General features: G+C 39.4%; 1 protein-coding gene across 4 annotated transcripts in view; it reads right to left on the reverse strand.

Annotated features, from left to right (window-relative positions):
• The window catches only part of A1cf (APOBEC1 complementation factor), a 79,072-nt gene extending 64,444 nt beyond the window's left edge, over nucleotides 1–14,628 (reverse strand). For 2 of the 4 annotated variants that reach the window (XM_048438830.3, XM_048438829.3), the window contains exon 1: nucleotides 14,487–14,628. The gene's annotated coding sequence lies outside the window, so the exon portion shown is untranslated. The remainder of the gene's footprint in view (nucleotides 1–14,486) is intronic. The other 2 variants (XM_087908003.1, XM_085693784.2) reach the window with 2 other exon arrangements.
• Nucleotides 14,629–14,976: the final 348 nt, after the last annotated feature.

The raw sequence follows: 14,976 nt of genomic DNA on the forward strand, positions 1-14,976 counted from the left end.
ACAGACACTGCAAGTGTGTCACATTAGAGTGGTGTAGGACCCCTTCCACAGTTCTATAAAACTATATCACAGCTAATTAAGGCACACTGCAGAGGTAAATGTGCTTGTTTTCTAAGAGTGCAAACAAGATGCAAGGAGAAAAACTGACAATAAAGGAAAATAATAATAAGCATATGGAGAAATGCCTGAAATCATATGAAAAAGATGCCAAAATCCAGCATAAAGCCCTAAACACTTGTTTAACTAAAAAGTTTATTATGCAATGAAATCTGTTCACCCCCATTTTAAATGTTTTGTCATTCCAATTTTGATCCCACTATTTTAAATGTTGAGAAACCAATTCCATAATTCTTCTTACAGTAAGAAACATGCAATGAATGCCACAAGATTTATTGAATATGTGGAATGATCTGGAACCAGCCTAACCAACAGAGAGAAATCAAACAATCCTCAGAACAGGAAATCAATAGCACAGAATCAAGAGCCTTGACCCATAGTTTTGTTTCGATTGGTATTTGCCAACAGGTGTTATTTTAGATCATCGAGAGGTCGTGGACAATTTGAATAAGAGATAAAGTTGGGCCATCGCCTCATAACCTATGTCCAAGTTCTAAGAGGACTAAGAAGATAAACTTTAAAGACATTACATAACTACTAGAAGATGAGAGAACATTCCACCCTTGTGGTACAGAAGGCCTTTCAAAGTAAGTATAAAAATTCACAACGAAAAGGCTGTCGGATTTGACTACCTGACAATCACAAGTATATGTCATTGCAATGTAACCTTAGCAGAGATGAAAATGAAATGATTAGCCTATGAATAATAGACACAAATTATATCTGTAAAATGCAAAGACTATTTTTAAATCATTAACAGAGAGACTCACACATCAGTGGACATATGAGCAAAGGACACAACGGGTCAGAGGAAATAAAGATAACTTAAAAGATTGTAGCTTACACATGATAATCATTTTTTGATTATTTGTTTTTCAAGGCAAGGTTTCACTGGGTAGCTCTGGCTGTCCTGGAACTCATAGAGCTCCACCTGCCTCTGCTTTCTGAGTGCTGAGATTAAAGGTGTGTGCCACAACCTGCAGGCTTACACGTGAAAATCTTTAATGAGCAGGTTAACACTTTTTTTGGCTGTTCTGTGACAAGATGATAAGAAAGAATAAGAAACAAGACCAACATATACTAAGCATATATTGTGTGCCATGTTTCACATTAAGACATGATTTACTTGATCCCTGTAAGAACTCTATGAAGCACGTGATAACATTTCTATGGTTAGGGTAGAAAGGAGTAAGCCCAGGAAGAGAGAAGTTAGTTGATATGCCCAAGATACCCTGGGTGACAAGTAACAGACAAACAAACAAAATCTAAATGTCCAGAGACTCAGAGTCTGTGCCTTTAATTACTGAAGCTTTTCCCCATTGTCTTTTTGTTTTTCTGTATGAAAGAAGTGGGTGAGGGTTGAAGAGAGCATACGGTCTCCCTTGGTTCCTTCAGAGTATCGCTAAGAACAACATGGGATATGAAGGAATTCAGAAAGGGTAATGCTGTGAGTCTACTCTCTCCTCCACAAGGACACGTTAGCCGCTTCAGCTGGAGCATCCAGTGATTTGACTGGACTGAAAATATGCTATTGTATTAATTCCTTTGACTAGGCCATAGTAGCTTGTGTGATTACACACATGGGCCAGGACCTTACTTCCTTTGCATATGTTCCAGTGTGAACACGTGGCCATTACCAGCCCTCTGTTATACATTGACTATTTCTCATCTAAATTAGAGCAGTGTGTAGTAATTTTGAGGTTTACCCTGGGATATATCATTTGGCAGAATGTAATATGGCTTTGTAGTTATTTTTGTTCAATTTGAATTAAAGTTTTAGTTTCCTTCCACGGCTCCTGAGCTCTTCTAGACTGTAGAAGCTTAATGTGGATTCCCCTCCATATGCTGTGAATATATTTTATTACCATTGGTTAATAAAGAAGATGTTTTAGGCCTATTGCAGTGCAGAATAGAGTAAGGCAAGAATTCCAAGCAGAGATAGAGGAGAAAAGAAGACAGAGTCAGGGAGACTCCATGTAGGCACAGGAGGCGACAGATGCACCTGTAAACAACCAAGCCTTGTGGTAAAATATAAAATAACAGAAATGGGTTAATTTAATATGTGAGAACTAGCTAGAAATATGCTTAAGCTATTGGCCAAACAGTATTACAATTAATATAGTTTCTCTGTGATTACTTTGGGTCTGGGCGGCCGGGAACAAACAAGCAGTCTCCGTCTACAGAAATCAGATAGAAGGAAGACAGCTATGGACCAAATCCCTGATGTAGTAGTGTGCTGTTGGGTCACTCCAACCCTAGGACCTTTGCACGACAGCAGACATGACTGCTTTGAGAGTGGGGTTTTCCCTCTATTGTCAGTTATACTTGTGTGTCTTCTTTCTTACCCTGTTTCTGCTCTTATTCTTGCTTCAGTTCCTTTGCTGATTCTCATGGCTAAGAAGTCACTGACTCCACCTAATTATTTATTTATTTCACTTTATTTTATTTTATTTTATTTTTTAGGAACAACACTGATAGACACAAGTTTCTAAGAAAACTTTTTTTTTTTGCAGAGATGTTTTGGGTCATTAATACTCCGATTATTGCTTGCTGATGAACACTTGAAATCCATACACCATCTGATTCGGAGTCTTACCGAGAGTAACTTGAGCTAACGAAACCAAGATACTGAGGAATTAACAGAGTAATAAAATATCTGCAGAGAAAGGTAACGGTATGGGATGACTACTGGAGCTATTGACCTAGAGTTTGTTGGAGGAAGATAATGAGCAGATATCTCATTGACATAATACTTTGTGTATATTTTATATATATATATACAAATGTGTGAATAAATATATGAACACACATTTGTTCTAAATCAAGACTCTAAAGCATGCATAGTAAAGAGAGAATGAGTTTTCTAATTTTTATTTAAAATTTTTACTGCATCAAAATAAGGAATAAGAAGCAATCTAATTCCAAAAAGTTGCCAGAACTCTTGAGAAAAATTAAACATAACCAGCTGGCTAATTGATCATCATTTTTGCAAATCAGTCCTGACACTAGAATTTTTTCTTTTTTGGTTTTGAGGATAAATAAGCCTTAGGTAATAAGATTTTTTTATTTAAAAATCTGTTTAAAATTGTATCATCTGTGGTCCAGTAGAAATCCTGTTGCTTAAATCATAGTCTCATTAAACAGGTATTGTAGAGAAGGTTTTATCTGCTTCAAAGTCATCTCACCACTTCTCTGAAACTTCCTTTAGATAGCAAAGAGAAGACATTTAGATTCCTGGGATTTATCGTGAAACTAAACTTATGAGGAAAGACAGGAAGAGGAAGCCTTAACTTCTGTAATCTGAAAGCAGGACTTGGAGAGTTAACTGTGACTTAAAGGTTAGTAAGTGCCGTTCACAGCGTTGAGCCTCAGCCTCCTCTACTTTTAGCCTCCTCTCAGAAGCGATATCTCCACAATCTTCTGCTCAAACACAGACTGTCTGTAGCCTGAGCAGATTCCTTAACTGTGACTTCCAATACTTGCTTTAAGACCTTATCCTCACACCATTAATTACCCATTACTCAAACTGGTCCATCCGAGCCACTAAAGTGGGTCCACAACAGAGCCAGCTGGGAACATTTATGAGATTGTGGCGATCTTTGAAGAAAGAACAGACTCTTGTTTGGAGTTAGCTACTCTCAGGTGGGGTGTGTGTGTGTGTGTGTGTGTGTGTGTATGCACACATACACCTAACAGTGTACGCGGGTATCAGAATTTAGAAAGAATCAAATCATTTTCTTGCCTTTACGAAGTCACTAGTTTACCATTGTTAATAGGTTTACAGTTTTTTTTTTTTTTTAAAAATTAGACTTCTGAAAAAGGTGATTATTTAATCTCAGTCTGCAAACTCTGGAAACAGTTCCATAATGTTGTTGATTTTTAGGGATAAAATAATCCCTGCATACAACACTCAGAAAAAGATGAACTTAAATGGCGTGATAGCACGTGCCATTAAACGGATTCTCGGTGTGTGAGTTGTCATAGTTACCCCAACTTCCTCAAGGGTGGGCCCAGCATCCAGATGTGACAGAAACGCTGGCACCCACATATCATTTACAACAGGGGGATCAGTCTTCTGTCCTTGTTTCCAAGAATGATCTGCTGCTAATTAATGTAGAGCTGGGAATGGAATGGGGATTGCTCCAGATGGTCTTTAGGACTACTGGAGCAAGACAAACTGCAAGAATTCTCGGGACCAGAGGGGCACCGCTTTCTCCCACACAGAAGGAAGCATTTTCTTGGTGTCCCTTAGTGGATCCTTTTCCCTAATTCTTTCTGTGCTGTCCTGATGCCGCACTTAGCCCCACTTCCGGTCCACCATCCACACTTAGTTTTCTGGGGTATGTGCTTGTGCTGGGGACTGATTTGGGGGGCAGGATGATGTATTGAATGCCCGTGTTTTGTCAGACTTGTAACTAATAACCAACTGCTTCAACGATCGTCTGAAGTTTTATAGTAGCTTTGGTGGTTGAGTGTGCTGATTTTTCTGGTTGTAACTATGTAGATAGCCAAATCTGCGAGATTTGTACTCTGGTGTAAACATTCATCTTTCGACTTTGCTTATTACTGAAGATCCTTTAAGTCATTCTATGCTCCCAAATCAAGAGGTCCTGTCAGCTGTAGAGAGCATTTATCCCTTGGAAAAAGTACCACAGAACTAGGGGGAGGTGGCTACGAGCTCGCATTTGCAAATTGGGCATGAGGATTCTCTAAGTTTCACAGCCTCCTTATTTCAGCCTGAAAAAATATTCTCAATGTTCGTGACCTGTCTCTTACCTAACCATTTTCTTCCACTAAAACATGTGTTCTTGGCATAAAATATGATGCAAATTATGGCTTTAATATCTGAGGTTAGCTCACACTTGCTTGGTATTATATTACACAGTTCATATACAATTTCTTTTCTCCTTTGCAAAACAATCTTAGCTTTAGTAGAAGTTAAGTAATTGGACCAAAGTTAGATGACTGGGCTAGGATATGAGTCTGGGCATTCTCTTTCTAGAACTTTCTGCTTTAACATAATATTTTCTTCCAGATTGTCAACACTATGTATTATTGGACTTTAACTAATACTTTGAAATTCTGAGATAATGAGTTATTATTATTGAACATGTTTTACTTATTATTTCAAAAAGGAAGACAAGAATGAGTTTACAGGCATTATTGGTTTTTTTTCGATTTAATATCTGTGAATATTTTGCCTTCATATATAATTTGCACAGGTCAGAAAAATGTTTTGGATTACTTAGAACCAATGTTATAGGTGATTGTGAGCTGCTAGGAATTGAACCTGGGTCCTTGGGAAAGAACAATCAGTGCTCTTAACTGAGCCACTTTTAGTCCTATTATAGGTTTTTGAATTTTAATTAATTAATTAATTAATTTGTGTGTGTGTGTGTGCGCGCACGTGTGCTTGTGTACAAGGAGTACATTTGTTGTGGCATATTTGTGGAATCAGAGGATGTTTATCAGGAGTCTGCTATGTCCTGCCACCTTGTAGGAAATAGATATCAAGTTCAGGAGATCAGTCCAGCCCGCAAGTACTCTTCCCAGCCCCATTGTCAGCTTTTTTTCTACTAGAGTTTCTTAAAGAACTATATCATAGCATTCTCAAGGTGACTGCAATTCAGGTCACTGCACATGCAATGTGTGTTTGTTACAGCAAGAGAATAGGGGATGTGCTGGGCTCAGTGTCTGCTATATGTGATGAACATACCCTTGACATACCCTGACACCCTTGATGAATAAGAACTACTTACTAAGTTAACTCTTCACACAGACACCTGCTTCAAGTCTGTCATTCCCCTCTCCCCTCCATGTCTTCTCTCTTCCACTATCCAGCTTCCCTTTTCCTAATTACCACTCCCACATAGCTCTGTCGGGCTCTTTTCTGATTAGGCTTTGTGTGCTAGAACCCACACTCTGCTTCCAAACTAATTTGTTTCCCCAGAAAACATCTGCCAGAAAATTCACTCTTTTGTGAAATTATTCATACGCTATTCAGGTCGAGAGAGCTCATACTTGGGAGCATTTGAGTCTCTATGTAGAATGTGGTTTCAGTACTCCCTGTGCAGACAGTTATTCATCCTACTGGGAAAGGGTGTGTGTTTCCGAGGAGATGCTATGTCATCTTCCAGACACTACCAGAATTTGGATGTAAGGCAGTCAAGCCCTTTATGACAACTGCTTCGTGTTCTCAGTGATAGCTTTGTGGCTGGTCTTGCCACTGGGTTGATGGTACCTCTGCATGTGTGACACACACACACACACACACACACACACACACACACACACACACACACATTTCTTCTGTGAGTGGAACCTCTTAGTTCCTAAGTCACAATGGGTCCTCCTTTAACTGAGTCTCTGTTTGTCTATGAATCTGATCATAGAGAGGAAGGTGAGAATTAACGAAGAGATAAGAACCATAGGTCTAGTAGCCTGTCTCCTAGAATTTGCAGAGAATCAGGTGGAACTGGAAATGTGTACAGTGGATAGTACACAAAGCAACGGCTCAATTGAAGGTTGGAAATTTGTACTTTGATCCTTACTGTTTTAAAATATACATTTTCTATTCTTGAGACATTCTTTTAGTTTTTCTCTGTCAAAAGCTCTCAGTTTTCTTCCAATTCCAAGCTTCACTACTTTCCAGAATCACCCACCTGCCCTTGGTTTGCAAGCTGATGCATGTGGCGTGCCTTCTTCATATTTCTCCATGTTCCTAAGCCTTAGTTTTTTTTTACTAGAAAAATGATATGGTAATAATATCTATTTTGCAGACGGTTTAAACTGATTCACCAAAATGCTTAGCATGCGGGAAGAGTCACAGGACAATGTTAAAGTTAAGATCTAGTAAATACCACTATTCTCATAATTACAACTTGCCAGTTCTAATTGGTTAGGAGTAAATGTTTGCATCCTACCGGGAGTGTGCATGTGTGGGTGGGGCAGCTTCAGAAAAGAGGATTAGGAGATTCTTCTGCCAACACAGTTCATTCCCAGTGGTATTGGATTTAGATTTCTGACTTCCAGAACAAATAATCAGAAGCAATAGGGTTTGAGTGCATCTAATAAGCCTGTTTGCTTCATGCTAACGGCCCCAGCTGAGTAGATAAGTGCTATGCAGAAGCCCAATAAAACAGCTAACGGGATGATTACTAACACTGCTAGAAACAGAAAACAATTACATCTGTCTGCAATGCTCTGCAGTCTCCCAGCCGTCTGCTAGGAGACTTTACGATTGTCTAGTCTGCTCCTGCGTTTCTCCTGCTGCTGCTGCTGCGTTATTCTTAACTGTAACTTAAGTATCAGAACGGTCTGCTTGTTTTAGGGCTGCTTCCTTCTGGGACCTCTTTGGAGCTGCCTTTTCATCCACACTGATGTGTCCTGACTTTATTGTGTCATTTAGCCTCTTAGTCGGTTGATACGTCAGTTAATGTCTACAAGAGCAGCAGAACACCTAGGGATCAGTACCATTCTGCACACACAAGTGAAATTTTCTTTAACTATCTCAATAAAGTGAGCATGAAGAAATTTTACATCAATCTCCTTTATATTCTTAGGTGGGAAATATTTTCAAAATGTTTCTTTGTTACTGCTGCTTGCAGAAGGAGTCGGACGCTAAACAACAGTGCTACCCTGGGTCTGATACTTTGCTGTTGTTTTCGAGACAGGGTTTCTCTGTTGCTTTGGTGTCTGTCCTAGACTTGAACTCACAGAGATCTGCCTGCCTCAGTCTTACGAGTGCTGGGATTAAAGGCGTGTGCCGCCACCACCCGGAATGTGATACTTTTTGAGAAAGTGTTGTTTAGGAAGCCCCCAGAAGTCTGCACAAAGAGCACAGGTTCTTTTCTTTCAACTTGGTTGCCCAACAGAACTAAATGATAAGACTCTGTGCTGAGGACACCATACACTTTGGTTGTAAGATACAGGAAAAAGTCAAGCTGGAACTGAACTAGATGCTTCCACTCTGTTAGATAGCTTGAAGGTGCCAGGAAGTGCTACTTAGATTACTAGAGGAGAAAATGGATCAATGGTCTTACTCTACTGTCTAGTTAGATACTACCCTATCAAAAAAGTGTGCTTACATATGCAGTAGTAACATGACTTTTCTGGGGGTAACCAAGCATTCCAGGTCGTAATGTGAGGCCTGCTCCACAATGCTTGGTACTGTAAACTTGGTTAAAATAAAAACAAAAATTAAACAAACGAAAAACCACTATCATGTCTAGAGAGGTTATAAACCCTAGGGGTCAACACACTAGTAATCTTTAACTAAATAGACACAGTGTCAAACTGCCTTCTATACATATGTGTTTGTTTATACACATAGATAAATGCTATACTTGGTCCTAATGCAGTAGTTCTTAACCTGTGGGTTGCGACTCCTTTGGGGTTGAATGACCTGTTCACAGGGGTTGCATATCAGCTAGCCTGATATGATATAATGTTAATATTAGATGTTTGCATTACAATTTAAATAAGGAGCAGAATTACAGTTAAGAAGTAGTCACAAAAATGGTTTTACGATCGCAGCATTAGGAAGTTTGAGAGCTACTGTCCTAATGAGAGAAGCCTGTCTTTTCCATGAATAACAGTGAATGAAGAGACTCAGAACTGCCCAAGATTCTGAGAAGAAGCCATGTTTGAAGGCGATTCATCTCTAAGCAATCCATTTGTCTTACTCCAGCTAGGGCTCTGGGATCTGGGAGAAGAGGGTATCAGCTGAATGTAGGAGCCAGAAGATCGGGAGAAAAGGGCAAAATACCACTCTCTAGACATGACTTGGCAATTTTCATCAGGAACTCACAGCAGCTACAGCTACTTGCCCTTGGCCTTCATAAGACAAGCCCTGTCCATAACCAGTAATAGATGGGGAAGAGGCTCATGGGGCCTGAACTGATAGAACGAACTGATAGATTCTGGGAGCGTGGGAGCCATTGTGTGTGCCCGTTGCTGAGCCCACTAGGCTCCAGTGGTTATCTCCAAGCTCCCAGTCATAGAAACAGCCCAGGTGAAACTCGGGGGTCACAAACAAAATGAAATGACTTGAATGTTACAAAAAGATAAGGGTGGAAGGGACAAGAAAAGAACGAGGAGGCATTTGGAGGAAGGATAGATAACACTCGAGAGGTTTGAAAGGCCACATAGGAACTTATTTTATAAGCTTCACATATACAAATATGTATATAATCTCACAAGGTCCCATCCCTAGATGAAGAGCTATAGCCAATTAATGGCTAATGAGAGAAGTAGAAGCAGTCTTTTCCAAGGATTAATGCCCTGATAAATCATCCAACCCAAAATGGTCAACCCTAACACATACACACATGAGTAACACTAAAGGGGTTCAGCAGGTTCTATTTACAAATGTGTGTGTGTGTGTGTGTGTGTGTGTGTGTGTGATTAATTAATGATTAAAGAATAGGGTGTCATGACTTTGAGATGAAGTTGGGGTAAATGGGGAGGAGTTGAAGAGAGGGTGAGGAGGGAAATGATGGAAATATAGCGCTCATGAAACTCTCAAAAATATATGAATAAATACATAAGTAAAATTGTAAAAAGGAGTGTGGCTTCTGATAGGTCAGCTATGCTCCCATGGATAGCCTTGTACCCAGAAGTGTATGAACCAATGGATTTGATGGGTTCTAAGTTACTAAGCTAAAGAAAAGGACATGAAGGTGGGGTCATAGGAAAGTGGGAGTGGGTCTTGGAGGAGTTGGGGGTGAATATGATAAAAATACAGTGCATAAAAATTTCAAAGAATTAACAACTTTTTAAAAAATGGTAGGATAAAAGCAACCATAATATATATTATGTGTGTATACATGTGTGTAGTGTATGGATGTGAGTATGGATGTGTATATTCTAGAGGAGAAATTGTGGAACTTAGTTCTTGCTTTCTATGGTTCTGGGAATTGAACTTGGGGTTCAGGCTTATATAGTGAATGCTTTTACCTGCTGAGCCATCTTACTGGCCCTTAAATTCATTTATAAACTAGAATATATTGTGGTAATAAGGTACTAGAGTGTGTAACTCCCATACTCAGACCTAGTATTCTTTAAATCAGTTGAGCGGCCTAACCAGTAATTAGTTCCTAATTGTTGGAGGAAGCAAAGTCATTACTACCTAATTGGAAGTGGGATTTTATAGAATTATAATCAATTTTTTTATTTAGACGTTTAATCTGGTTAAATTGTCATGTGCTAATTCTCTATAGACAATATTATTTACTGGTGCAGAACACCCTGCAAGTACAGGGAGTTTTCATATCTTTTATGACTCTCTCCTTTCAATATCGCTAGAAAACAATCCCCACCGGAAGAAGCAAGCCTGGAACATGCTCACACTGTTAATACTGATGCACATAAAGTTTCCTCTATAAATCCACAGAGAAGAAGTTTAGTTTAGATGTTTTTCAAATTGTCAAATTAGAGAACAGAGGATGTCAACATAGATTAGTGAAGACCATCATTTTTACAAAAGGAAACATACCTGGACCTCTGAATTTGTGGGTGCCCTATCCATAGATTCAGTTAACTACAGATTAAAAACATTTGCAAGAAATGCATGTGAATTGAACATAAACATATATTTATCTTGAGTAGTATCTGAACATGCAGCATTGAACTCTATAATAGTGTTTACAGTGCGCAAGTGACAGGAAGTACAGCTTAGAGTATGTGAAAGGATGTGCATGAGTTATATGCAAACATATACTACTCGAGTTTACGTAGGGAACTAGAATACATGAGGATTCGGGTATCACAGAGGTCCTGAGTCCATCCCTTGGAACCAGTTACCAAGGTAATTGTCTGACTGTATTTCAGCCTTTTATTGGAATCTACCAAAAATATTCAACACCAAACTTTGGTGTATTAGCTTCAAATGGCCATTCCTGAATTTATATAAGTAACATTATATGGTCTGTCTGAGTACATTGTATTTATATATTTAGGAATATCTATCTATCTGTCTATCGTCTATCTCCTTTCTTTCTTTATACATATATATAAGCATACATGCATACATATATGTTAACAATGAAATAATTATAGGCCATGAATTTGAGAGAGAGAGAGCCATGAGAGCTATTTTGGAAGAATTGGAAGGAGTAAATAAAAGGGGGAAATGATGCAATTTTAAAAATTCTAAATAGTGCTAAAATCTTTATAGCCTCGTTGGAGTAGGATTGGCGGCTTAAAATGATAAATCATGTATCCTGATCCATTTGGCGGTAAATATTTGCTACTGACTAAGTTTGCCGTTTTAAGCTCAAGAGCAGATGGGATTTAGGGGTGTGTGGACTGTCACTGCAGGGGGGAGGCGTCCTGCCCAAGGGCCTTTCCTGGGGGAGTTTGGATTGTTAGACCTGCACTTGAGAGAAGCCTGGTTACTGTGTCTAGGAACAAGATAAAATGAAGCTTATCTTCTGTCGATCAATACAGTCTTGTTTGAGCTCACTGAGTCATGGAGAGATGCATGTGGTAATGAAAGCCATTGAGCAATAGTACCCAAAGTATTACCCGGCGTCCTAAGGGATGCCGGCGTTTTCAGAGAGTTACTGGAACAGGTTTTAGATTTGCTGTCAAGTTAACATACACAGCATCATAACCTGAAACTCGGGGTGTCCGTAAAGACATGTTGAGTTTTTCGTAGTAGTTCTAAACTAAAAGTTATCCTGTTTGTAGTGTGTGTGTGTGTGTGTGTGTGTGTGTGTGTGTGTGTGTGTATGTGTGTGTGTGTTTGTAAGTTCTGAAGAAGTGCAGTGGCTTTGGTAATTAGTGGGGTTTTTTTATCTAATTTTCTACTTGAATGGGATTGTTTGGAGAAAGCTGGTGGGTGGTATGTTTGGACAGTTTAAGTGCTTCTGGAAAAAAACATGGGAAAATAGGAGATGGGGGTCCACTCGTTCATAAACACCAGCTCTCTGCTTACCAATCTTCGCAAAGTGCTATGGGTAGATCACATACCCGCTTGACGACTAAAGAATCTGAGCTCTTGGGAAGTCAAATAACGTCCCCAGCTTCATAAGCCAGGGAGGTTTGGAGTGAGGACGTCAGCCTGGTCATGTCTGTAGGAGAGCCTGGCATTCTTGCTGTGATTAGTTTTAAAGACTCTAGCGTGGGGGCATAGCTTTGCTTCATGGAGAACCGTGAAAGCATACGAGTTCTTGGAAGTTCTGACTTAGATCAGTCAAAACTCAGGGATTATACTTGATACTGGTCATCTCAAACACTAGACATGGGTTATAAGAGTGATCTGTCCTTAGCCTGTGGCCTAAGGGGTATAATTTTGGAGCGATGTTGATAGAAAAGTGTCTTGGAAGAAGAAGTTCTCCTAAACAGTAAGGTTAGGAAACTGTATGACCTGTTCCTTTTACTAATTGCAATGCTAAGCACCCATGTGCGTGTCGTAAATCCTGATGACTGAGTACAGTGTGCACATGTGCTCTGGAATGAGACTGCCTGACTGGGTCACCTGGCTGTGCCGCTTGCTTTTTAACATTAAGCCTGTTAAGTAATTTATCTGCACCTCAATCTAATAACAGTATGATAAAATGATACATGGTAATCATATAGTAATAGTGGGGTGTTCTCAGAAAAAACATGAGATTAAATTTATAGAGAGTGCTTAGGATACACTTGATAATCTAATACTTAGCAAATCTTGTGATGTTGAAGAGCACCCAAATGGTAAGAAGAGCTGCTTTCAATGGTTTAACATGACTTATTCGGCATATGTGATTGACTATGGAAACACATGTTCATGGTCCCTTCTATTCCTTAAGTGCAGTGCAGGGAATGCCGATACTTAAAACATCACAGATTAGCTGGGCGGTGGTGGCACACACCGTTCATCCTAGCACTTGGGAGGTAGAGGCAGGTGGATCTCTGTGTGTTCAAGGCCAGCCTGGTCTACAAGAGCTAGTTCCAGGACAGTCTCGAGTCTCGATAACTACAGTGAAACCCTGTCTTGAAACCCCCCCCCCAAAAAAAGAACCCAAAGAACCCATCATAGATTAATTTGTCATTAGCATTAGCCTAGTTTAAAATGGTTACTCACAATTTTGTATCAATTATGTCAATCTATGAATGTCACTTGAAACATTTTATTTCTTGTCAACGGTATTTTCTTTTTCCCCTATACTTAACACAGTAAATTGGAACAGCAAAATATATACAATTTTTTTAAGTTGAAAAGTACCAATATTATTCTAGAAATTGCCTGAAAAATAAACAAGAATTATCTCCTTCTATGTATTGGCAGGGGGATTGCTAATTGCTTGAACAAGTAAACGATTTCCCTTTTATTCCAGATTCACTCTCTTACTGTATGCTGCTAACATGTTAGTGTTTCAGGCTAGGCTCCTTATATTGAAAATTTACCGATATTTGGTTTATAAAACATTAACCTCTTGGGAGGCATAAATGATTTCTCATTTTTTATCTCCTAGGAGAGTCACATGTGTACCTGTCACTAGGACAGACACGTATTTACTGGGGCCTCTCTGTGGCACCTACTCTGATCACGGGGAAGCAACAGAGCTTCAGTCAGTCACAGAGTTGAGATTTCTGATAGAACAGACAATGCCCTGATCTACTTCCCTCCTTAAAACCATCATGTTTGGGTGTTTAGCTCTCTTTCAGGGGTGAGAGAAATAGGAATGTAAAAATATGTGCACTGTGCTGTGTTTGCTCAGTCTGTGAAAGCGATCTAATAGTCACCTTGAGGTTGAGCTCTAACACAGTCAGAAACAGTCAGTTTTCAATAGTGGCCCTTGCTTTCTTTTCTTGCTAGAATTAAAAGCAAATGACTTAGGGCATTATTTTCTTAGCAGGTTAATGGCAGAAAAAATAGCAAGAATTCACCCCAATTCTTTTCTTAGGGTGGTAGCATGTAGAAATTAAAATTGAATAGGTAGGGTCTAAAGTACGATAGGAATGAGAACTGATACACAGAGCTACAAAATCTTCTAGAGGTGTTTGACTATGTCTTTTGTTAATTGCATGTCTGCTCCGAGGTCCTCGGTACAAGGACGGACGGTGAAGCACAGCTCTCCCTGATACTTGGCTGGAAGTAGGGGTTACAGCACATGAGCTGCACTTGTGAACACACGATGATCACCCCCACTTTCCACAAGCTTTGAAAATGGACTAAATCAAGGAGTAAAACATGGCATTCATCTCAGCTTGAGACGGTATGATCATTTCAAGACTTTGTTTTGTTTTTCAGTTGGTTTCATTAGTAGAAAAGCAAACGACACTTCTCCGTCTAAGACTCAGGGGTAGTAAAGCTGCTTTCATGCATTCTCATAGATACCACAGCACAGAATTGAAAGAGAAAATACAAAAAGCATGGGCCATACCTGAGTAATTCCTGAGGTTCCCCACCCGGAAAGAGGTTCCTTGATTATGGCGAATTCAGCATGTCACTTTGGTTATATTCTAATCACCGTATCAAACTCCAAAGGTTCAGTGGCTTTAGGTTTGGTTTACAATTCCTGGAAGTTAAACTTTAACCCGCCCTGTCTCTTGCATCCATGCAGCCCTTTGACCAGGTAAGTGGGTCACTATGGCCTAAACAGAAGCTGCTAAACGCTTCCCCTCTTGTTTACAAAATGAAAATGTGTTTGGCATTACAGTCATTGGGGTCAATTCTCTTTTGAAGCTAGCTTTTAGAAATAAATTTAAATGTGGTATTCATTCCATTTTAGGAAACTAAGAAGTTCTTTATGTGGTCACCTTATTTATTTGCTGTGTCAAAGTGACATAGCAGGCAAGGTAATTTAGGAGACAGCTCCATTGTGCCGCACTTTTCCTATTACAGCTTTACATGGAATAGAGTGTAGAGTTTTA

The sequence above is a fragment of the Myodes glareolus genome, chromosome 7 (genome assembly GCF_982192425.1).
Source record: "Myodes glareolus chromosome 7, mMyoGla1.1, whole genome shotgun sequence".
Taxonomy (NCBI): domain Eukaryota; kingdom Metazoa; phylum Chordata; class Mammalia; order Rodentia; family Cricetidae; genus Myodes; species Myodes glareolus.